The sequence below is a fragment of the Zingiber officinale genome, chromosome 1B (genome assembly GCF_018446385.1).
Source record: "Zingiber officinale cultivar Zhangliang chromosome 1B, Zo_v1.1, whole genome shotgun sequence".
Taxonomy (NCBI): domain Eukaryota; kingdom Viridiplantae; phylum Streptophyta; class Magnoliopsida; order Zingiberales; family Zingiberaceae; genus Zingiber; species Zingiber officinale.
This window is the reverse complement of record NC_055986.1, coordinates 98,111,872-98,135,073: the sequence shown is the minus strand read 5'-3', so window position 1 is coordinate 98,135,073 and position 23,202 is coordinate 98,111,872. Positions and strand designations below refer to the sequence as shown.

At 37.6% G+C, this 23,202-nt stretch overlaps 1 long non-coding RNA gene across 1 annotated transcript; it reads left to right on the top strand.

The window, feature by feature from the left end:
- Window positions 1-22,302: 22,302 nt before the first annotated feature.
- LOC121980769 lies at window positions 22,303-22,868 on the top strand. Its single transcript, XR_006111660.1, has 2 exons — window positions 22,303-22,505; window positions 22,736-22,868. It is a non-coding gene; the product is annotated as an uncharacterized LOC121980769 (long non-coding RNA).
- Window positions 22,869-23,202: the final 334 nt, after the last annotated feature.

Sequence of the window (23,202 nt, the reverse complement as noted above, 5' to 3'; positions counted from 1 at the left end):
ACGGTCTTCCGCTCGGAGAGTTTATAGTCGCCGGCTCGACTCTCGATATTTAACGTCGGAGCTCGACGGTCTTCCGCTCGGAGGGTTTATAGTCGCCGGCTCGAGTCTCAATATTTAACGTCGGAGCTCGACGGTCTTCCGCTCGGAGGGTTTATAGTTGCCGGCTTGACTCTCAATATTTAACGTCGGAGCTCGACGGTCTTCCGCTCGGAGGGTTTATAGTCGCCGGCACGACTCTCAATTTTTAACGTCGGAGCTCGACGGTCTTCCGCTCGGATGATAGCATTTTGTTCAGCGCTGAAGTCCCTCTTCCTTAGCTTCACTGGCCGAGAGTCTGGTCGGACTTGGAGCTCGTGCTGCGCTATACTTGGAGAAATTCCGGGCAGCTCATGCGTCGACCAAACGAAGACATCGCAGTTTTTCTGGAGACATTTGATCACTTCCTTTTTCTGGCTTGCCTCCAGATCGGTCGCGATGAAGGTGGTTGCTTCCGGTCGGGTCGGGTGAATCTGCACTTCCTCTTTTTCTTCATAAACCAAAGAGGGTGGTTTTTCGATTATGGCGTTCACCTCGATCCATGGCGTTTTCTCAGCGGAGTTAGCTTCTGCTCGGACCATCTCAACGTAGCATCGCCGAGCCGCCAGCTGGTCTCCTCGTACGTCTCCTACTTTATCCTCCACCGGGAACTTGATTTTCTGGTGGAAGGTGGAGATGGTCGCTCGGAACTCGCTGAGCGCCGGTCGCCCCAAGATGACGTTGTATGCTGAAGGAGAGTCGACCACGACGAAGTTGGCAGTCCTCGTTCTTCTGAGCGGCTCCTCTCCCAGCGAAATAGCCAGTCGGACTTGTCCGACTGGCAGAACTTCATTACCCATAAACCCGTAGAGGGGGGTTGTCATAGGCAGCAGCTCGGCTCGATCTATTTGCAGTTGGTCGAAGGCCTTCTTGAATATAATATTGACCGAGCTTCCTGTATCGATGAAAACGTGATGAATAGTATAGTTAGCTATTACCGCTTTGATGAGGAGAGCTTCGTCGTGTGGCACTTCGACTCCTTCCAAGTCCCTGGGCCCGAAACTGATTTCGGGACCGCTCGCCTGTTCTTGGCTGCAGCCGACCACATGGATCTGAAGCTGCCTGACGCTCGCCTTCCTTGCTCTGTTGGAGTCGCCTCCGGTCGGCCCGCCAGCAATGATGTTGATTTCACATCGGGAAGTGTTACTTCTATTTTCTTCTTCCCGAGCGAACGACCTAGGTCGCTCCCTAGACACCCGGGGATTGTCCTCGTGCCTTTGAAGGTAATGCTGTTGGAGTGTATACTGAGAGCCTAAGCTTTGTAAACATTCATTATGAATAAAGAATCACATTTGGTCTAATTATCTACATTTGTTTGTAGTTGTTCATTTAATTTATATTGTAGATAACATAGTATGTGGTGTCACATACAGAAGATGATGTTATCGGTACCTTATAAATTATAAACAGTAGCTCACGACCAGAATGGAAAGGAACAAACCATTAGAAAGTCGTAGTGTAATTAGGTATTAGTTTATCTTGACTATATAATTACACTAGTACACTCAGAGTGTATTGAGTAGGACCATTTGAGGTCGTTCCTTTTATACTGACTTTATAAAGGAACAAAGACCTCAGTTATTATGGAAGTGTGCTCTTAATCCTAATATAATAACAAGCACATATGTTTGATATTTATTTCTTTAATTTATCAATGGGTGAGATTTAGTTCGATGAATCAATAAACCCGATAAATTGGGAAATGGTATCACTCATAGTGTGTGTTGTTGATTATAGAAGGAAACTGTGTCCTAGTGATACTAGGTTGATAATGTCCTCAAGAGGAGCTCATAAAGATTGTCATGTTAAACCCTGCAGGTGGACTTAGTCCGACATGATAATAAGGTTGAGTGGTACTACTCTTGGACTTAGATATTAATTAAATGAGTTGTCAGTAACTCACTTAATTAGTGGACATTCGATATCTTAAACACAGGGAGACTAACACACTCATAATAAGAAGGAGCCCAAAACTGTAATTTGGGATTGGTGCGATAGTTCAATGATAGTTCTCTAGTGGAATGAATTATCATTGATAAAATTAAGTTGTGTGTTCGGGGCGAACGGATGCTTAATTTTATCGGAGACCAAAACCAATTCCTCCTCTCGGTCCCTATCGTAGCCTCTTATTTATAGAGTACTATACCCACCTATACCCACCTTCTACACCCACCCAAAGGGGGCCGGCCAAGCTAGCTTGGGAATCAAGCTAGGGCCGGCCTAGGTATGATTTTGGGTGGCCGGCCCTAGCTTGAACCCAAGCTAGTAGGGCCGGCCAAATAAAATTAAAAAAGAAATTTAATTTTAATTTTTATTATTATGTGGAAGATATATTTTAAAGAGAATTAAAATTAAAATATCTCTCTTATAAAAGATCTACAAAAGATTAAAGAAAGAGATTAGATCTCTTTCCTTATTTGTAGATTGGAGAGATGTTTTATTTTCTCTTTAAAATTATTCACATGTTAATAAAATTAAAATTATAGATATTTCCTTTTATTAACCATGAAGAGATTTTAAAGAGAAATTTTATTTTTTAAAATTTCCGGAAACAAATTAGGAAGTTTTAATTGTTGATTGAAACTTGTCCTATTTGCCTTCCAATGATGTGGCCACAACAAATTAATTGGGAAATTTTATTTTATTTCTCTCAATTAAATCATGTCAAGGAAATTAAGGAAAATTTATTTCCTAATTTGCCTAGGCCAAGGAATATAAAAGAAGGGGTGAGGGTGCCTTCACAAGACACAACCTCTATTGTTTTCTCTCCCTCTTTCCTTGGTGTTGTGGCCGGCCATTACCCTCTCCCTCTCTTCCTCTTGTGGTGGCCGAACCTCTCCCTCTCCCTTGGAGTTCTTGTGGTGGCCGGATACTACTCGGAGAAGAAGAAGAAGAAGGAGAGAAAGCTAGCATCTCTTGGAGCTTGGTTAGTATTTTGTTTTTCCTCCTTGGTGAAGTTTCCCTTTGTGGCCGAACCTTGCTTGGAGGAGAAGAAGGTGGTTGGTGGTTTCTCATCTTGGAAGATCGTTGCCCACACAACGTCCGAGGTTAGAAGAGGAATACGGTAGAAGATCAAGAGGTTTTTCTACAAGGTATAACTAGTAATTTCTATTTCCGCATCATGCTAGTTATTTATGGAAATAATACCAAATACAAGAGGCTTACGTTCTAGTATTTCGAATATGGTTTTTCGAAGTTGTGTTCTTTTGTTTCTTTCTTTTCCTTGTGATTTGATTGTTCTCTTTGGTTAACCTAAAGTTATTTTAGGAAATTAAATATTAGCTTTCTATTAAAGGTTTTGTCTAGTCGGTGGTGGTTGCTCCCATATCCAAGAAGGCCATGTGCCTCGCCACGTCGAACCTTTTATGGAAATTAATATTTAATGGAATTAATAACTTAAGGAGACTTGGGTCGAACGTGTTAAGTTCCGCAGGAGATCCAAGTCAAAACCTAAAAGAACAAATAGATTAAGTTTTGGATCAAACGTGTTAAGTTCCACAGGAGATCCAAAATTTAATTTAAAAGAACACATGGTAGCTAGGAAAAGGTTCAGACCTTTGTACAAAATTTTTGTACAGTGGAACCTATAGGCTTTCCGAGTAGCAACCAACAATTGGTATCAGAGCTAGGGTTTTGCCTCTGTGTATTTGGTATTTAGTTTAATTATGCACATGTCATACATAATTTAGGCAGGATAATAGTAGGATGTGCTAACTTTGTGGATGCAGGATCCAACTATTATGGCTTTTAGTTAATTATGTGTGTGATTGGACCCTTGGACATGTCAAGGGCAATTTATATGTGTGTGCATGATTGTATTAAAATACAGCAGGAGCTGTATTTAGTTTTATTAGGATTTTATTTTTGATCTAGATACATGTACATTCCTTTTATGGAATATAGGATCAAAATGTAAAATTCTATTTATGTCGCGGATCGAATCTTGCAAAGCGTGGAACCTTCTAAGGACCAGAGGCGCAGCGGAACTCGGAGCAAGATGGATGACTAGACCCGGTGGCGGTGGCCAAATATGGCAGCAGCTTCGGATGACAACACACGGAGGACAATTAAAGATAAAAGCCATAATAGTTGAAAATTAGATTTTCTATTTATTGCTTTTATATTGTGCTGTGTGTGCATGTTAGTTTACAAGTTTAGTAGGCTAGCATAGTTAAAATTCCTCATTTATAAATAACTAAGTGGGAGAGGGATTTTTAAGTAAATCCCATGGTCTCCATTACTGGTTTGTAAGTGATGCAAACAAGCTTGCGCGTTGGCTCTAAGTGCCTTCCTCCATAACGGATGAGCTTGTTTGCGGATCACTAGAACAGACTTCCATTTTTGGATGACTATAGGAAGTTAATTAAGAGCGTGATCTTCCCCAACGGAAGGGCATAATCTTATTAATGGACTTAGTGTCAAGTAATGGTGTACACTTAGACACATCTAATAGTATCCTCCCAACGGAGTCACTGCTATTATTTGTGTGACCAAATAATACCAACTATTAATTTTATTTGTCAAAAAGTTAGGTTGACAAGATAATAAAATTAATGGGTTAAAACCCTTCTTTTTACAAATGTTGAATTTGTATACGTCCACACTAACGTGGCATACAAAATTCACGGTGTTTTAAGGTGTTGGTTAATTTAAAATAGTATTGTTTGAGGAATCAATATTATTCTAAATTTAGAGTTCTGACCAAAAGTTATTTGTGATTCTTAGGATGACTTTCAACCCACTGTCCATCATACTTCAACAAAATAGACTTACTGGACCAAATTACATAGATTGGAAAAGAAACCTGGATATTGTTCTTACTGCTGAAAGCTATAAATTTGTACTGACTGAGCATTGCCCTGATGCACCCACTGGTGAATCTACCCAAGAGGAGATTGAATATCATAGGAAATGGGTAAAAGCAGATGAGATGGCGCGGTGTTACATTTTGGCTTCAATGTCAAATGTATTGCAACATCAACATAAAGATTTACCAACAACTATGATATTATGAACAATCTCAAGGAACTCTTTGGTCATCGGGATAGGGCTTCTAGACAAGAAGCTATGAGAAAGATAATGACCACCATGCAAGAGGGTACTGTAAGGATCATATCCTAAACATGATGGCTTATCCGAACAATCTGAGATCCTTGGAGGAGAAATTGATGGGAAACCCGGATCGATATGATCCTCCAAACCCTACCTAAAAGTTTTGCAGTTCCACTGAACTATAATATGAATAAAAGGATTTATTCATTGGGGAACAGAACTTCAGACAGCAGAAGGGTTATTTCGTCACAATGCTCAAATTCACTATGTTGAAAATGGTTCTACTTCTAAACCGAAAGGTAAGAAGAAGAAGAAACAAAATGGTTCAGCAAAGAAAGTGAATAAATCTCAGAGTACGGGATTTAAAGAAGAAGCCGAAGGGCAAGTGCTTCATCTGCAAGCAGGCAGGACATTGGAAGGCGGATGTCCTCGTAAGAACCAAAACAAAGGTATATCTCATACTCTAGTTGTTGAAACATGTTTAGCGGTGTTATCTACCGGCACTGGTGTGTAGATACGGGAGCCATGATCATGTCTGCAATTCCTTGCAGGGGTTCCAGGAAACCTACGAAGGGGAGATTACAGTCTACATGGGCAATGCTACTAAGGTGGCAGTATTGCAGTGGGAGGCGTCTACTTATCTTTTAGTAGAAATAGAAATTTGGTTTTAAGAAATTGTCTTTATGTACCCAGTTTAGAAAGAATTTAATTTCAGTTTCTAAACTGTTTTTAGATGGATATTCAGTTTCTTTCAGTAACGATGTAGTTATTAAAAGAAATAAAGTGATTATCTGTTCTGGTGCATTAGTTGGCAATTTGTATATTTTAAATCCAAATTCTTCCACAAAGCAAAACATGGAAATTTATAATTCATCTTCTAATTCTAATAAGAGAAAAGAACCTTCAGAAATGAATCAAGCATATCTTTGGCATCTAAGGCTTGGTCATATTAACTTAAGTAGGATTCAGAGGCTTATAGCCGATGGACTTTTAAGTTCATTAGAGTTGGAAAATTTTCCAACTTGTGAATCTTGCTTAGAAGGTAAAATGACCAAGAGGCCGTTCAAGGCCAAGGGGTATAGAGCCAAAGAAGTGTTAGAGTTGGTTCACTCTGATTTATGTGGTCCTATGTCTGTCCAGGCAAGAGGAGGTTTTGAATATTTTGTCTCTTTCATAGACGATTATTCAAGATATGGATACATTTACCTAATGCGCAAGTCCGAGTGCTTTGATAAGTTCAAAGAATACAAGGGCGATGTGGAGAAGCGACTAGGTAAAGTATCAAGACACTACGATCGGATCGTGGTGAATACCTCTTAGGAGAGTTTAGGAATTACTTATCGAGGCCGGGATTCAATCCCAATTATCCGCACTGGAACACCCCAACAGAATGGTGTGGCAGAGCGAAGGAATAGGACTCTTATGGAGATGGTTAGATCAATGATGAGTTATTCAGAATTACCAAATTCGTTTTGGGGATATGCTCTGGAAAGCAGTATACGTTACGAACTTAGTACCTTCTAAATCAGTTTCTTCTACTCCCATAGAATTGTGGAATGGGCGAAAACCCGGTCTAAGACATATTCGGATATGGGGTAGTCTAGCACATGTCTGAAACCAGATCTGATAAGTTAGAATCTCGTCAGAAGTTCGCGTGTTTGTAGGATATCCCAAAGGAACGAAGGTGGTTTATTTTATAGTCCTAAAGACCAGAAGGTCATTGTTAGCACCAATGCCCGATTTTAGAAGAGGACTATATAATGGATCACAAGCCCGAGTAAAATTGTTTTAGAAGAACTTAGAGAGGACATGTCTACTTGATTACCAACAGTACAAGATGAAGTACCACAAGAGACTGCAACACGTGTCACACATGATACACAACCACGGACATGTGCCTCGTCGTAGTGGGAGGTTGTAAGGCTGAAAGATTCATGTTTTGGGAGAGTCTTGGACTTGATCCCGGTAAACATTGATCCCCGGTCATATGATGAAGCACTCCAAGATATAGATGCGATCTTGGCAAAGGCAATGAATTCTGAAATAGAGTCCATGTACTCTAATAAGGTCAGGAGCTTGTAGAACCACACGATGGTGTAAAAGCCGTTGGATGCAAGTGGATCTACAAAAGGAAAAGAGGGATGACGGAAGGTAGAAACCTTCAAAGCTAGGCTTGTTGCGAAAGGTACACTCAGAAAGAGGAATCGATTATGAGGAAACCTTTTCACGGTAGCCATGCTTAAGTCTATCAGGATACTCTTATCCATTCTGCTCATATGGATTATGAGATTTGGCAAATGGATGTCAAGACAGCTTTCCTTAATGGAAGTCTTGAAGAGAACATCCATATGAAGCAACGGAAGGATTTATTGAAAAGGCAAAGAGCATCTAGTATGCAAGCTCAATCGGTCCATTTATGGACTAAAGCAAGCTTCAAGGTCTTGGAACATCCGGTTTAATGAAGTAATCCAGTCATATGGATTTATTCAAAGTCCGGATGAGTCTTGTATATATAAGATTAGTGAGAAACGTGGTGGTATTTCTTGTACTATCGTAGATGATATTTTGTTAGTTGGCAACAATGTCAAGGTATTATCAGACGTAAGGGTATGGTTGTCCAAACAATTTGATATGAAGGACTTGGGAGAATGTGCACATATTCTTGGGATCAAAGTTATAAGGGATCGCAAGAAAAGAATGTTGTGTCTATCCCAAGCTTCATATATAGATACAATCCTTGCTCGTTTTAGCATGCAAGACTCCAAGAAAGGTTTTTTACCTTTTAGACATGGAGTAGCTCTATCTAAAGAGATGTCTCCAAAGACATCAAAAGAGATAGAGGACATGAAAGCAGTTCCTTATGCTTTAGGAAGCCTAATGTATGCAATGCTATGTACGAGACCGATATCTGTTTTGCCGTAGGCATGGTCAGCAGATATCGAGTAACCTGGACAAGGACATTGGACTGCAGTAAAGCATATATTAAAGTACACGAGAAGGACTAGGGATTATATGCTAGTTTACCAAGCGATGATTTGCTCCCTTGGGTTACAGGATTGATTTCCAATCGAGATAGGGATAACAGTAAGTCTACATCAGGCTATGTGTTTACTTTAGGAGGTGGAGCCATTTCATGGAGGAGTGTTAGCGAAATGCGTTTGGACTCAACCATGGAAGTTGAGTATGTAGCAGCCTCTGAGGCGTAAAGAAGCAGTATGGCTCGGGAACTTTCTAATGGACTTAGAAGTGATTCTGGTTTGCCCAAAATCATCACAATTTATTGTGATAATGGTAATTGCAAACTCGAAGGAACCACGAGCCCATAAGGCAAGTAAACATATAGGCGCAAGTACCACTTGATAAGAGATATCGTGAGCGAGGAGAAGTTGTCATCGCCAAGATTGCATCACGGATAACTGGCAGATCCTCTAAGGCAATAGCTTTCGATCGGCATGTGGAGGAATGGAATCGGATGTATGGTAGAAGATATGGCAACTTAGTCATTAGTATAAGTGGGAGATTGTTGGAGTGTATACTGAGAGCCTAAGCTTTGTAAACATTCATTATGAATAAAGAATCACATTTGGTCTAATTATCTACATTTGTTTGTAGTTGTTCATTTAATTTATATTGTAGATAACATAGTATGTGGTGTCACATACAGAAGATGATGTTATCAGTACCTTATAAATTATAAACAGTAGCTCACGACCAGAATGGAAAGGAACAAACCATTAGAAAGTCGTAGTGTAATTAGGTATTAGTTTATCTTGACTATATAATTACACTAGTACACTCAGAGTGTATTGAGTAGGACCATTTGAGGTCGTTCCTTTTATCCTGACTTTATAAAGGAACAAAGACCTCAGTTATTATGGAAGTGTGTGCTCTTAATCCTAATATAATAACAAGCACATATGTTTGATATTTATTTCTTTAATTTATCAATGGGTGAGATTTAGTTCGATGAATCAATAAACCCGATAAATTGGGAAATGGTATCACTCATAGTGTGTGTTGTTGATTATAGAAGGAAGCCGTGTCCTAGTGATACTAGGTTGATAATGTCCTCAAGAGGAGCTCATAAAGATTGTCATGTTAAACCCTGCGGTGGACTTAGTCCGACATGATAATAAGGTTGAGTGGTACTACTCTTGGACTTAGATATTAATTAAATGAGTTGTCGTTAACTCACTTAATTAGTGGACATTCGATATCTTAAACACAGGAGACTAACACACTCATAATAAGAAGGAGCCCAAAATGTAATTTGGGATTGGTGCGGTAGTTCAATGATAGTTCTCTAGTGGAATGAATTATCATTGATAAAATTAAGTTGTGTGTTCGGGGCGACACGGGATGTAATTTTATCGGGAGACCAAAACCAATTCCTCCTCTCGGTCCCTATCGTAGCCTCTTATTTATAGAGTACTATACCCACCTATACCCACCTTCTACACCCACCCAAAGGGGGCCGGCCAAGCTAGCTTGGGAATCAAGCTAGGGCCGGCCTAGGTATGATTTCCCTAGCTTGAACCCAAGCTAGTAGGGCCGGCCAAATAAAATTAAAAAAGAAATTTAATTTTAATTTTTATTATTATGTGGAAGATATATTTTAAAGAGAATTAAAATTAAAATATCTCTCTTATAAAAGATCTACAAAAGATTAAAGAAAGAGATTAGATCTCTTTCCTTATTTGTAGATTGGAGAGATGTTTTATTTTCTCTTTAAAATTATTCACATGTTAATAAAATTAAAATTATAGATATTTCCTTTTATTAACCATGAAGAGATTTTAAAGAGAAATTTTATTTTTTAAAAATTTCCGGAAACAAATTAGGAAGTTTTAATTGTTGATTAAAACTTGTCCTCTTTTGTATTCCAATGATGTGGCCGGCCATCACAAATTAATTGGGGAAATTTTATTTTATTTCTCTCAATTAAATCATGTCAAGGAAATTAAGGAAAATTTATTTCCTAATTTTCCTAGGCCAAGGAATATAAAAGAAGGGGTGAGGGTGCCTTCACAAGACACAACCTCTATTGTTTTCTCTCCCTCTTTCCTTGGTGTTGTGGCCGGCCATTACCCTCTCCCTCTCTTCCTCTTGTGGTGGCCGAACCTCTCCCTCTCCCTTGGAGTTCTTGTGGTGGCCGGATACTACTTGGAGAAGAAGAAGAAGAAGGAGAGAAAGCTAGCATCTCTTGGAGCTTGGTTAGTATTTTGTTTTTCCTCCTTGGTGAAGTTTCCCTTTGTGGCCGAACCTTGCTTGGAGGAGAAGAAGGTGGTTGGTGGTTTCTCATCTTGGAAGATCGTTGCCCACACAACGTCCGAGGTTAGAAGAGGAATACGGTAGAAGATCAAGAGGTTTTTCTACAAGGTATAACTAGTAATTTCTATTTCCGCATCATGCTAGTTATTTATGGAAATAATACCAAATACAAGAGGCTTACGTTCTAGTATTTCGAATATGGTTTTTCGAAGTTGTGTTCTTTTGTTTCTTTCTTTTCCTTGTGATTTGATTGTTCTCTTTGGTTAACCTAAAGTTATTTTAGGAAATTAAATATTAGCTTTCTATTAAAGGTTTTGTCTAGTCGGTGGTGGTTGCTCCCATATCCAAGAAGGCCATGTGCCTCGCCACGTCAGTACTGGGAACCTTTTATGGAAATTGATATTTAATGGAATTAATAACTTAAGGAGACTTGGGTCGAACGTGTTAAGTTCCGCAGGAGATCCAAGTCAAAACCTAAAAGAACAAATAGATTAAGTTTTGGATCAAACGTGTTAAGTTCCGCAGGAGATCCAAAATTTAATTTAAAAGAACACATGGTAGCTAGGAAAAGGTTCAGACCTTTGTACAAAATTTTTGTACAGTGGAACCTATAGGCTTTCCGAGTAGCAACCAACAATTGGTATCAGAGCTAGGGTTTTGCCTCTGTGTATTTGGTATTTAGTTTAATTATGCACATGTCATACATAATTTAGGCAGGATAATAGTAGGATGTGCTAACTTTGTGGATGCAGGATCCAACTATTATGGCTTTTAGTTAATTATGTGTGTGATTGGACCCTTGGACATGTCAAGGGCAATTTATATGTGTGTGCATGATTGTATTAAAATACAGGAGCTGTATTTAGTTTTATTAGGATTTTATTTTTGATCTAGATACATGTACATTTCTTTTATGGAATATAGGATCAAAATGTAAAATTCTATTTATGTCGCGGATCGAATCTTGCAAAGCGTGGAACCTTCTAAGGACCAGAGGCGCAGCGGAACTAGGAGCAAGATGGATGCGACAGTTAGACCCGGTGGCGGTGGCCAAATATGGCAGCAGCTTCGGATGACAACACACGGAGGACAATTAAAGATAAAAGCCATAATAGTTGAAAATTAGATTTTCTATTTATTGCTTTTATATTGTGCTGTGTGTGCATGTTAGTTTACAAGTTTAGTAGGCTAGCATAGTTAAAATTCCTCATTTATAAATAACTAAGTGGGAGAGGGATTTTAAGTAAATCCCATGGTCTCCATTACTGGTTTGTAAGTGATGCAAACAAGCTTGCGCGTTGGCTCTGAGTGCCTTCCTCCATAACGGATGAGCTTGTTTGCGGATCACTAGAACAGACTTCCATTTTTGGATGACTATAGGAAGTTAATTAAGAGCGTGTGATCTTCCCCAACGGAAGGGGCATAATCTTATTAATGGACTTAGTGTCAAGTAATGGTGTACACTTAGACACATCTAATAGTATCCTCCCCAACGGAGTCACTGCTATTATTTGTGTGACCAAATAATACCAACTATTAATTTTATTTGTCAAAAAGTTAGGTTGACAAGATAATAAAATTAATGGGTTAAAACCCTCCTTTTACGAATGTTGAATTTGTATACGTCCACACTAACGTGGCATACAAAATTCACGGTGTTTTAAGGTGTTGGTTAATTTAAAATAGTATTGTTTGAGGAATCAATATTATTCTAAATTTAGAGTTCTGACCAAAAGTTATTTGTGATTCTTAGGATGACTTTCAACCCACTGTCCATCATACTTCAACAAAATAGACTTACTGGACCAAATTACATAGATTGGAAAAGAAACCTGGATATTGTTCTGACTGCTGAAAGCTATAAATTTGTACTGACTGAACCTTGTCCTGATGCACCCACTGGTGAATCTACCCAAGAGGAGATTGAATAACATAGGAAATGGGTAAAAGCAGATGAGATGGCGCGGTGTTACATTTTGGCTTCAATGTCAAATGTATTGCAACATCAACATAAAGATTTACCAACAGCTTATGATATTATGAACAATCTCAAGGAACTCTTTGGTCATCAGGATAGGGCTTCTAGACAAGAAGCTATGAGAAAGATAATGACAGCCACCATGCAAGAGGGTACTCTTGTAAGGGATCATATCCTAAATATGATGGCTTATCTGAACGAAATACAGATCCTTGGAGGAGAAATTGATGGGGAAACCCAGATCGATATGATCCTCCAAACCCTACCTAGAAGTTTTGAGCAGTTCCGCCTGAACTATAATATGAATAAAAGGATTTATTCATTAGGGGAACTACTGACAGAACTTCAAGCAGCAGAAGGGTTATTTCGTCACAATGCTCAAATTCACTATGTTGAAAATGGTTCTACTTCTAAACCGAAAGGTAAGAAGAAGAAGAAACAAAATGGTTCTCAGAGTACGGGATTTAAAGCTGGAATGAAGAAGCCGAAGGGCAAGTGCTTCATCTGCAAGCAGGCAGGACATTGGAAGGCGGACTGTCCTCGTAAGAACCAAAACAAAGGTATATCTCATACTCTAGTTGTTGAAACATGTTTAGCGGTGTTATCTACCAGCACCTGGTGTGTAGATACGGGAGCCACTGATCATGTCTGCAATTCCTTGCAGGGGTTCCAGAAAATATGAAGGGGAGATTACCGTCTACATGGGCAATGCTACTAAGGTGGCAGCTGTTGCAGTGGGAGACGTCTACTTATCTTTTAGTAGAAATAGAAATTTGGTTTTAAGAAATTGTCTTTATGTACCCAGTTTTAGAAAGAATTTAATTTCAGTTTCTAAACTGTTTTTAGATGGATATTCAGTTTCTTTCAGTAACGATGTAGTTATTAAAAGAAATAAAGTGATTATCTGTTCTGGTGCATTAGTTGGCAATTTGTATATTTTAAATTCAAATTCTTCCACAAAGCAAAACATGGAAATTTATAATTCATCTTCTAATTCTAATAAGAGAAAAGAACCTTCAGAAATGAATCAAGCATATCTTTGGCATCTAAGGCTTGGTCATATTAACTTAAGTAGGATTCAGAGGCTTATAGCCGATGGACTTTTAAGTTCATTAGAGTTGGAAAATTTTCCAACTTGTGAATCTTGCTTAGAAGGTAAAATGACCAAGAGGCCGTTCAAGGCCAAGGGGTATAGAGCCAAAGAAGTGTTAGAGTTGGTTCACTCTGATGTATGTGGTCCTATGTCTGTCCAGGCAAGAGGAGGTTTTGAATATTTTGTCTCTTTCATAGACGATTATTCAAGATATGGATACATTTACCTAATGCGCCGCAAGTCCGAGTGCTTTGATAAGTTCAAAGAATACAAGGCTGATGTGGAGAAACGACTAGGTAAAAGTATCAAGACACTACGGTCAGATCGTGGTGGCGAATACCTCTTAGGAGAGTGGTTGACTTATGGCAACTAAAAAAGTGGTTGACTTTAGATGATAAAAAATTTGGAATGAAAACCACTAAAAAAATAAAAACACCTATGGCAACTAACACAACTTTAGATGATGATCCAAATGGAAAAGTGGTTGACTTAAGATACTATAGGAGTGTCATAGGTAGCCTATTATACTTAACTGCAAGTCGACCTGATATTCTATTTGCAGTTAGTATGTGTGCTAGATACCAAATCTATGCTAAAGAATCACATTTGATACAAGTCAAAAGAATTTTTAGATACCTTAAAGGAACATCAAATATAGGAATTTGGTATCCTAGGACAAGCAATTTCGAACTAATAGGCTATTCTGACTCAGATTATGCTGCCTGTAAACTAGACCAAAAAAGTACAAGTGGTGAATGCAACTACTTAGCCCATCACTTATCAGCTGGTTTTGTAGAAAGCAACACTGTGTTGTCGTATCTACTACTGAGTCAGAATATATAGCTATAGGAGAATGTGTCACACAATTATTATGGATGATACACACCTTAAAAGTCTTTAATTTAAAATTTACAAATATAAAAGTACTAATTGATAATATTAGTTCAATCAATTTAACAAAAAATTTTGTGCATCATTCAAGAACAAACCACATTGAAATTAGACATCACTTTATCAAGGATCATGTCACTAAAGGAGATATTGAACTCAAATACATTGAGTCGAAGTCTAACTTAGCTGACATATTCACTAAACCTCTCCCTGAAAGTAAATTTAGCAACTTACGTCGGCAATTAGGAATGTGCTTAATAGACTAGGACTCTTACTTTTAAAATTGTTTTCAAAATTTTCTTTAAAATTTTAGGGTAAAACTTTTTATTTTTATTTTTTTTTAAACTTCCCTATTTCTAGATTTTTAAAAATTAATTTTAGCCTTAGTCTAGATCAAACCCTTAGAAAGCATGCTCCTATAGGTCTAGAACTTGAGCATCTTATCAACACACTAGGACTACCTTGTTTGTGTATTGCTAAACTTAGAAAGGGGTGAGATGTATAGGCAGATTGCTTGGACTTAAGATGCTTATATCAATGCATCAACATAAGTCTGGGTGTTAGATACTAAACTAATATTAATCAGGTTAAGTTATTCAGCTTAGTCAAACACTAACTGAATACATTAACTTAACCTGACTAACAAAGTGAAAGCTGCTATCTTCTGATAGTTAGTAAGCAGCAAATGATTAGATAGTTAAGGACACTTTCTAGCCGTGTTATTTTAAAGCAATGTCAGGTTCAGGGGGAGAATTATTATTGAAAATATTTTGCAAAACTTTATTTCAAAAATTATTAAAATGATAAGTCCTAAAGACAGCTTTAAAAATCGGTTTCAAGATTTCAAAATCTTACTTAAAGTTTTACCGTTCGATTTTTGAAAACTTCTCTTATACCTTTTCAAAAGACAACATTTTTAAATTCTATATTGAAAAGTTATATTTTAAAGTATCCCTTGTTTTCAAAATGATGTTTTCAAAATCTACCTTTATCATCTTATTTTTGAAAGCCTTAAATTTTTTGACAAGACATTTTTGAAATTATCCCTTTTTCAAAGTTCAATTTTTGAAAGTGTTTTCTCAAATGGTTTGAAAATTATTTTAAATATTTTCAAAATTCATTTTCAAACTTTATATCCTTTGAAAAGGCAGTACATTTTGTAAGTTTTGAAAATTATTTATTTGAATTCTTGAAAGTTAAACTTCCCTAATAATTTTGACAAATTTCTATTAAATTTTTGTCTTTTCTTTACTTAGCCACTTTTCTTAAACCTGTTTATGCTTGTTATTTTTTTATGAATGCTAAAGGGCGAGGGTTAGGTGACTTAAGTTAGCAAAAATTAGATTGAATAAACACCAAACTAATTAAAAAGTAAATCAAAATCATTTCTTTGGTAATAGTTATTTTTACATATTTTTACTAACTTAACCCAGGTTGTCATTGCATCAAAAAGGGAGAGATTGTTGGTGCGGTTAGCACTAATGGTCTAACTCAAGTTTTGATGAATGACAAAGTACGTTAAGTTAGTTTTATTATGATCTAACACTTTGATTGAGTGTGTAGGAGAAATCCAGATAGGTTGACGGACTGACCGGATATCTGGCATGAAGCCCAGCTAGGTCGACGAGCCGACCTGATAGTTGGCACGAAGTATAGATAGGTCGACGGGCTAACCAGATGTCTGGTACGAAGTCCAACTAGGTCGACAGGTTGACCTGATAGCTAGCACGAAGTCCAGATAGGTCGACGGGCTGACCTGATGTCTGGTAGGTAAGTTAAGGTAAGTCACTGGAGGGGAGTGACTTGGTGAGGACGCATTCCCAGTCAGGGAACTTAGGTATCAATCCAACTTAGAACTATTTCAGGAATCTAAGTTGAGATCGTGACTAGATTCCAATTTCGGTGAGATGAAATCTAATTACTACTCTATAATTGTGCTAACACTCTGTTTTGCAGGGTAGTATAAATTATATTTTACCTCGGACTAACATTTTCTTGCAGGAAAAAGGTGTGCTAGAAAATGATGGTTCGGGCGCTCGGAAGGGATATGGGTGCTCGGAAAGTAAATCTTATCTCGCCAGCTTAGAGCGCATTGATTGGTTGGCTAACGTCACGGTCCAGGTGCCCGAAAGGGATCCGGGTGCCCAAAGCACTCCTATAAAAGAAGGCCTCCACCAGAGCTTCAACAACAACTCTCTTCTAAGATTGCTCTCATGCGCGCTGCTTCCAAGATGCTCTTGCTACGGTGTGAAGCCTCTCCGACAGCTAAGTGATTAAGTTTTTATTTTATTGTTGTCGGTATTTTCATTCTATAAATTCTTGTAATTATTACAATTTATTAGTGATTGCCCAATGAAAGCACTCTCACATGTGGGCCTTGGAGTAGGAGTCATCAAAGGCTCCGAACCAAGTAAAATTGGTTTGTGTTAGCATTGTGCTTAATTTTCTATTTCCGCTGCTTATTCGATAACGAATTTTTAACGATTGCTATTCACCCCCCCCCCCCCTCTAGCGTTTTCATGATCCAACACAAGGACTTTGGGTGAAATCCTAGAATCGAGGCATCTAGGTGAAAATTTGGGGGTCACGGACACCAAGTGGAAGTCTAGACAGGGCATGGAGTGAACGTTCAGCATGAAGTTCTGAAGTCTCAAATGCTAAGCAAAATTCTATATAGTCTAGAGGATCAGTTCGAAAAAAGGTAATTTCTCCTGAGAGGAGTAGGTGAGGGCGTGTTTCTTGAAGAGGGAACAGTAGGTGTCAGTCCGACCTAGAGTTTAAGCGAAACTCAAAGTCAGGACTAGACAGTCCAAAGGTTATCAAAACTTGTCATTCTTTAAATATTATTAACTTGGACTAACCTTGTTTTACAAAAATAGAAGTTGATAGAAAATGGTGGTCTAGGCGCCCGAAAGGAGTCCAAGCATCCGAAAGGAGTCCGGGAGTCCGGGAGTTCGAGCGCCCGAAAGGAGTTAGGGCGCTCGAAAGGAGTCCGGGTGCTTGAAAGGAGTCTGAGCACCCGAAAGGAGCCCGAGCTCCCAGAGTTGCTCTAGGTACCCGAGATGCCTTCACTGAGTAGTAGCCCGGGAGAGGGCCAGGCACCCTCATGGTTCCGGCGCCCGGAGGTGCTCCGGGCACTCGTGTAACGACCCAAAATTCCTCATTACGAGTTCTAATAGTGGTTAAAAATATTTGAAAATGAATACTTTTATGAAGTTTGATGTGTGTAGATTATATACACTTTTATGTATACTTTAATGTACATCTACTTGTACTTCATGAGCATAATCTATGTTTATTGCACCCTATTTCATTATAATATTATATTTCTACATCTTTCATTCAAAGATCTACTCTTTGCTTGTTTTGATTGATAGGACATATTTTTGGAGTAAAAAAAGAGTAAAAAGCCTTAAAATGTGAAATCAAAGGAAGGAGCATGCTCACACAAAACATACATGAAGGAAAAGGTGTTCAAAAGACCTTCAAATTCGAGATTTGATCAAGGAATATGCTCTAGCCATGTTCCTTGACATGTGCATGCTTCTATGGAAGAAATTTGATGGAAAATGAAGCTACAATAGAGTCTAGAGCCTCTAAATTGTTCGACCCATGTAGAACCCACACGGCCATGTGAAAACCCATATTTTCCTATGCTTTGGCTTTGTGGATTTCACACGATAGTGTCTAAAAAAGGGCATGGTCGTGTGGAATTTTCTACACTGCAAACCTATTTTGAAATGACCATAACTTTTTGTTCGATTAGAGTTACAGGCTTTTCTTTATATCAAAATATAGATAATTTTAAGATCTACAACTTTGCTGAAGACTTCAACTAGGGGAAACCACATCTTGATGGTCTAAAAGAAGTTTCCATGAGACATAGTCAATACAGAGCCAATGCAGGGCCATACAAGGATCAAGTCATGGTCATATGGAATCCACACGACCATGCCAGGGCCATGCAAGGGTCAAGTCATGGTCATGTGGAATCCACATGGTCATGCTATATTTCTAGAGAAAAAGCAGACTTAGGCCATGTGGAACCACACGACCATGTGAGATTTCCATAAACCAAGCAGACATTGGACGTGTGGATCCACACGGCCGTGGCAGGGGTCATGCCCATCCCATGCCATAAAAAGGGGGTTTCTCTCCTTTTTTTCATCTTGGTAGATCTTGGATCCATCTTAGATCTTGGGGAAGGGTTCTCCACCTTGGGGGAGCCCTAGGTTTCATCCTCTCCTATCTTCACCAATTCATCCACCTCCCAAGCAAAGGAACGCCTCCAAGGATGCCATCTTCAAGGATAAGCATGGCATATTTTGAGTTGTAGATGCTATATTTATCATCTCTTGGCTATATCTCCCTTGTAATGGAGTAGATCTTAAGATCTAGGATGTAGGAAGTAGTTGTGATGTGATATGATGTATGAACTTATATTTGAAAATTTTCCTATGCAATGATGTATTTACTACTTATACAATGTATTATGCCTTTTATGTGTTTGACGAAATGTGTGAATGGTGTAAACATGTAGATGTGAGAGGTTTGTCTCTATGTTAAGGTTGCTACAAGACTGGATAACCGGGGGATCCTTAGTGACAGAGGATACTTATTCAACTAGACATATTACACTACAAAAAAACACAACTTTGGGGACAAAAGTTTGGAACGAAAAAAATTCATTCCAAAATTGGGACAAATTTAGGGTCGAAAATAAATTTCGACCCAAATAAACAACAAAACTTGCAACAAAAAAATTTCGTTTCAAGTTTGCAACATAAAAAAATTCGTTGCTAAATTCGTCCCCAAATCTGGAACGAATTAAGAATTTGTCCCAAATTTAGGGACAAATCCTGGATTCGTCCCAGAATTTGGGACGAATCCTCGATTCGTTCCCAAATTCTGGGATGAATCCAGGATTTGTCCCAAATTCTGGGACGAATCCTGGATTCGTCCCAAAACTGAAAATATTTTTAAATAAATAAAATCAAACACCTAAGGCTTAAATATGGACCTAGAGATATCGAAATTTGATGAAACAAGTTTCTATGCGTCCGTATCGTTGAGTTGATCGTAAATACGTCATCATCCATAATTTTTAATTAATATTTTCAATGATTTAAATTTTTAACACCAAATTAGGTCAAACTGGGATTAAAATATTCCAAAAATATATATATTTGGTAAAAAAATATTTTTATTGATAAATTTATGATCAGGACAATGATACGAGCGCATAGAAACTTATTTCATCAAATTCCGATGTATCTAGGTCCGTATTTAAGGCGTCCAATTTTTTTTTTTTTAATAATTAAAATTTTGGGACGAATCTCTGGATTCGTCCCAAACTTTGGGACGAATCCAGGATTCGTCCCAAAACTGAAAATATTTTTAAATAAATAAAATCAAACACCTAAGGCTTAAATATAGACCTAGAGACATCGGAATTTGATGAAACAAGTTTCTATGCGTCCGTATCGTTGAGCTGATCGTAAATACGTCATCATCCATAATTTTTAATTAATATTTTAAATGATTTAAATTTTTAATACCAAATTAGGTCAAATTGGGATTAAAATATTCCAAAAATATATATATTTGATAAAAATATTTTTATTGATAAATTTACGATCAGGACAATGATACGAGCGCATAGAAACTTGCTTCATCAAATTCCGATGTCTCTAGGTCCGTATTTAACGCGTCCAATTTTGTTTTATTTTTTTAAAATAATTAAAATTTTGGGACGAATCCTGGATTCATCCCAGAATTTGGGACAAATCTAGGATTCGTCCAAAAATTTGGGACGAATCCAGGATTCGTCCCAAAACTGAAAATATTTTTAAATAAATAAAATCAAACACCTAAGGCTTAAATATGGACCTAGAGACATCGGAATTTGATGAAACAAGTTTCTATGCGTCCGTATCATTGAGATGATCGTAAATACGTCATCATCCATAATTTTTAATTAATATTTTCAGTGATTTAAATTTTTAACACCAAATTAGGTCAAATTGGGATTAAAATATTCCAAAAATATATATATTGGGTAAAAAAAATATTTTTATTGATAGATTTACGATCAGGACAATGATACAAATGTATAGAAACTTGTTTCATCAAATTCTGATGTCTCTAGGTAGATATTTTTTAAAACATATATAGGTTGATATTAACTAAAAAGGTGTTGTGTAGTGAATGGTTGTAAATTAGTGTCCGAAAGCTTAAATATGGACCTAGAGACATCAGAATTTGATGAAACAAGTTTCTATGCATCCGTATCGTTGAGCTGATCATAAATACGTCATCATCCATAATTTTTAATTAATATTTTAAATGATTTAAATTTTTAACACCAAATTAGGTCAAATTGGGATTAAAATATTCCAAAAATATATATATTTGGTTAAAAAATATTTTTATTGATAAATTTACGATCAGGACAATGATACGAGCGCATAGAAACTTGTTTCATCAAATTCCGATGTCTCTAGGTCCGTATTTAAGGCGTCCAATTTTGTGTTTATTTTTTTTTAAATAATTAAAATTTTGGGACGAATCCAGAGATTCGTCCCAAACTTTGGGACGAATTCCTGGATTCGTCCCAAAATTTGTGACGAATCCAGGATTCGTCCCAAAACTGAAAATATTTTTAAATAAATAAAATCAAACACCTAAGGCTTAAATATGGACCTAGAGACATCGGAATTTGATGAAACAAGTTTCTATGCGTCCGTATCGTTGAGCTGATCGTAAATACGTCATCATCCATAATTTTTAATTAATATTTTCAATGATTTAAATTTTTAACACCAAATTAAGTCAAATTGGGATTAAAAAATTCTGAAAATAAATATATTTGGTCAAAAATATTTCTATGAAGATATTTACGATCAGGACAATGATACGAACGCATAGAAACTTGTTTCATTAAATTTTGATGTCTCTAGGTCTGTATTTATTCATTTTTATTTTTTCTCCTTTTTTATTAAAAAAAATTAAATTCTGGGATGAATTCCTGAATTCGTCCCAGATTTTGGGACGAATCTTGTATTCGTCCCAAAATTAGGGTCGAAATTGGGAATAAAATTTTTTTGATGCTAATAACCCTATATCTATATCCCATCCCGATTCTTGTTTTCTTCCCCATTTCTTTCTCCCCCGTTCCCCTTCCAACCTACGATTTCTAGGGTTTCGGCCACATCTCCAACCGACGACGGCGGCGTGATATGCGACGACCGCTTGATCTCCGGCGGTGGAAGGTTTTCGATTGGTAAGCCCACTGCTCTCGGATCTCCCTCTCTCCGGCGCGTGCTGTCCGCCGCCAGGCGCTGCCTGTCTGCCGCCAGGCGCTGCCTGGACGGCGCCAGGCCGCTGCTTGGCCGGCGTGTGGTTGGCCACTGCCAGGCGCTGGCTGGCCGGCGTCTGGCCGCCGGCGTGGGCCTTGCCGTGGCTAACCGCCGTCTCCCTCTGCAGCTGAAGAAGAAGCCCAAGATCATGCAGCAGCATCTTGATGTAAGTTTCCTATAAAAACATGCTTGTTTTCCTAAATTTGGTTTGATTTCTCGCACTTGACTTCGGATTGATCGCTTTTCTGCTCTTTACCATTGATATGCGCCTTCTCTTATGCTTGATTTGCCTCTGCAGTATTGTTTCCTTGGTTTATGGCTATCCAAGATAACTCCTCGATCCTACAAAGCCAATGAATAGGGTTAGTTTTATTTGTCCTCGATTCTGCAAGGGTTAGAGATCGTTGATGAGGGTTTTAGTTCTAGAAACTAGTAAGAACTTAGTTAAATGATTTTAGATTTGCCATTTATTTATTAAGAATCATTTCAGATAACTCAGAGACTCTTTGACGAGATGAGTAATCAAAATGGTATATCCAAATCTTTGCTAAGAAATCAACACCAAGTACATTGTTCAAGATTTCATTGTGATTTCTTCAATAATATGTTTTTAATTTTTAGTTTCTATTTTTTTTAATGAAATGAGAATTGAATTATTTGTAGAAAATATTGACTTTCATGCGTATTAATCAGTACATGTTTTCAATTGCAGACATGTGTTCTTATAGTCCGTATACATTGTGAAGGTTGTAAGGATAGGTCAGGAAGAAGGTGCAGAAGGTTCAAGGTAAGTTGTGGGGTTCAGTTGTATTTTATTCGTTGTTTAATTGGTTTATTGTTTGGCTGGGTTCATGTGGTACATGGAAGCAATAAATAACATATTGTTGTAGGAGCTTTGTTGATTCTTTGAAAATGTGAACTCAATTTTACTCTGTTTCAATTATGTTTCATATTCTGTTATTTACTTGAGTTATGCTTGTATTGTATTGTAGAGTGGTAGATCGTTGTATCTCAGAGAAGGAAAATGTTTGTCTGGCAAACTCTATATCTGAAATGCATAAATTTGGAGCAATCTATAATATCAAATGGTTCTCATACTTTGGCACATGAATCCAATGATTTGGGTAAAAAAGATAAAAAGAAGAAAGGAACAAAAAGAGGAAGGCACTTTGATAGGGATTCTCGAGCTACTAATCCAGAGGTTCGTTTGGAGTCTCTAACTAGGCAATATGAATGGAGTCTCTAATACTCTAACTTTATTTTTGTCCTGATTTGATAATGTTGTTTGTGCAGGTCTCAGGTGTGATCTCACTGTAGTTGAAGACAGCTGTATTTGTTCACCTCTTTTCGGTATTCCTAAGTTCATTAATATGCATTTACTGATCTATATATACAGTTAGCTTTAAATAATTATGTTATAGTTGTTTAATTATATAAAGTTAACTTTAAATAATTATGTTAAAGTTAGCTTTAAATAGTTGTTT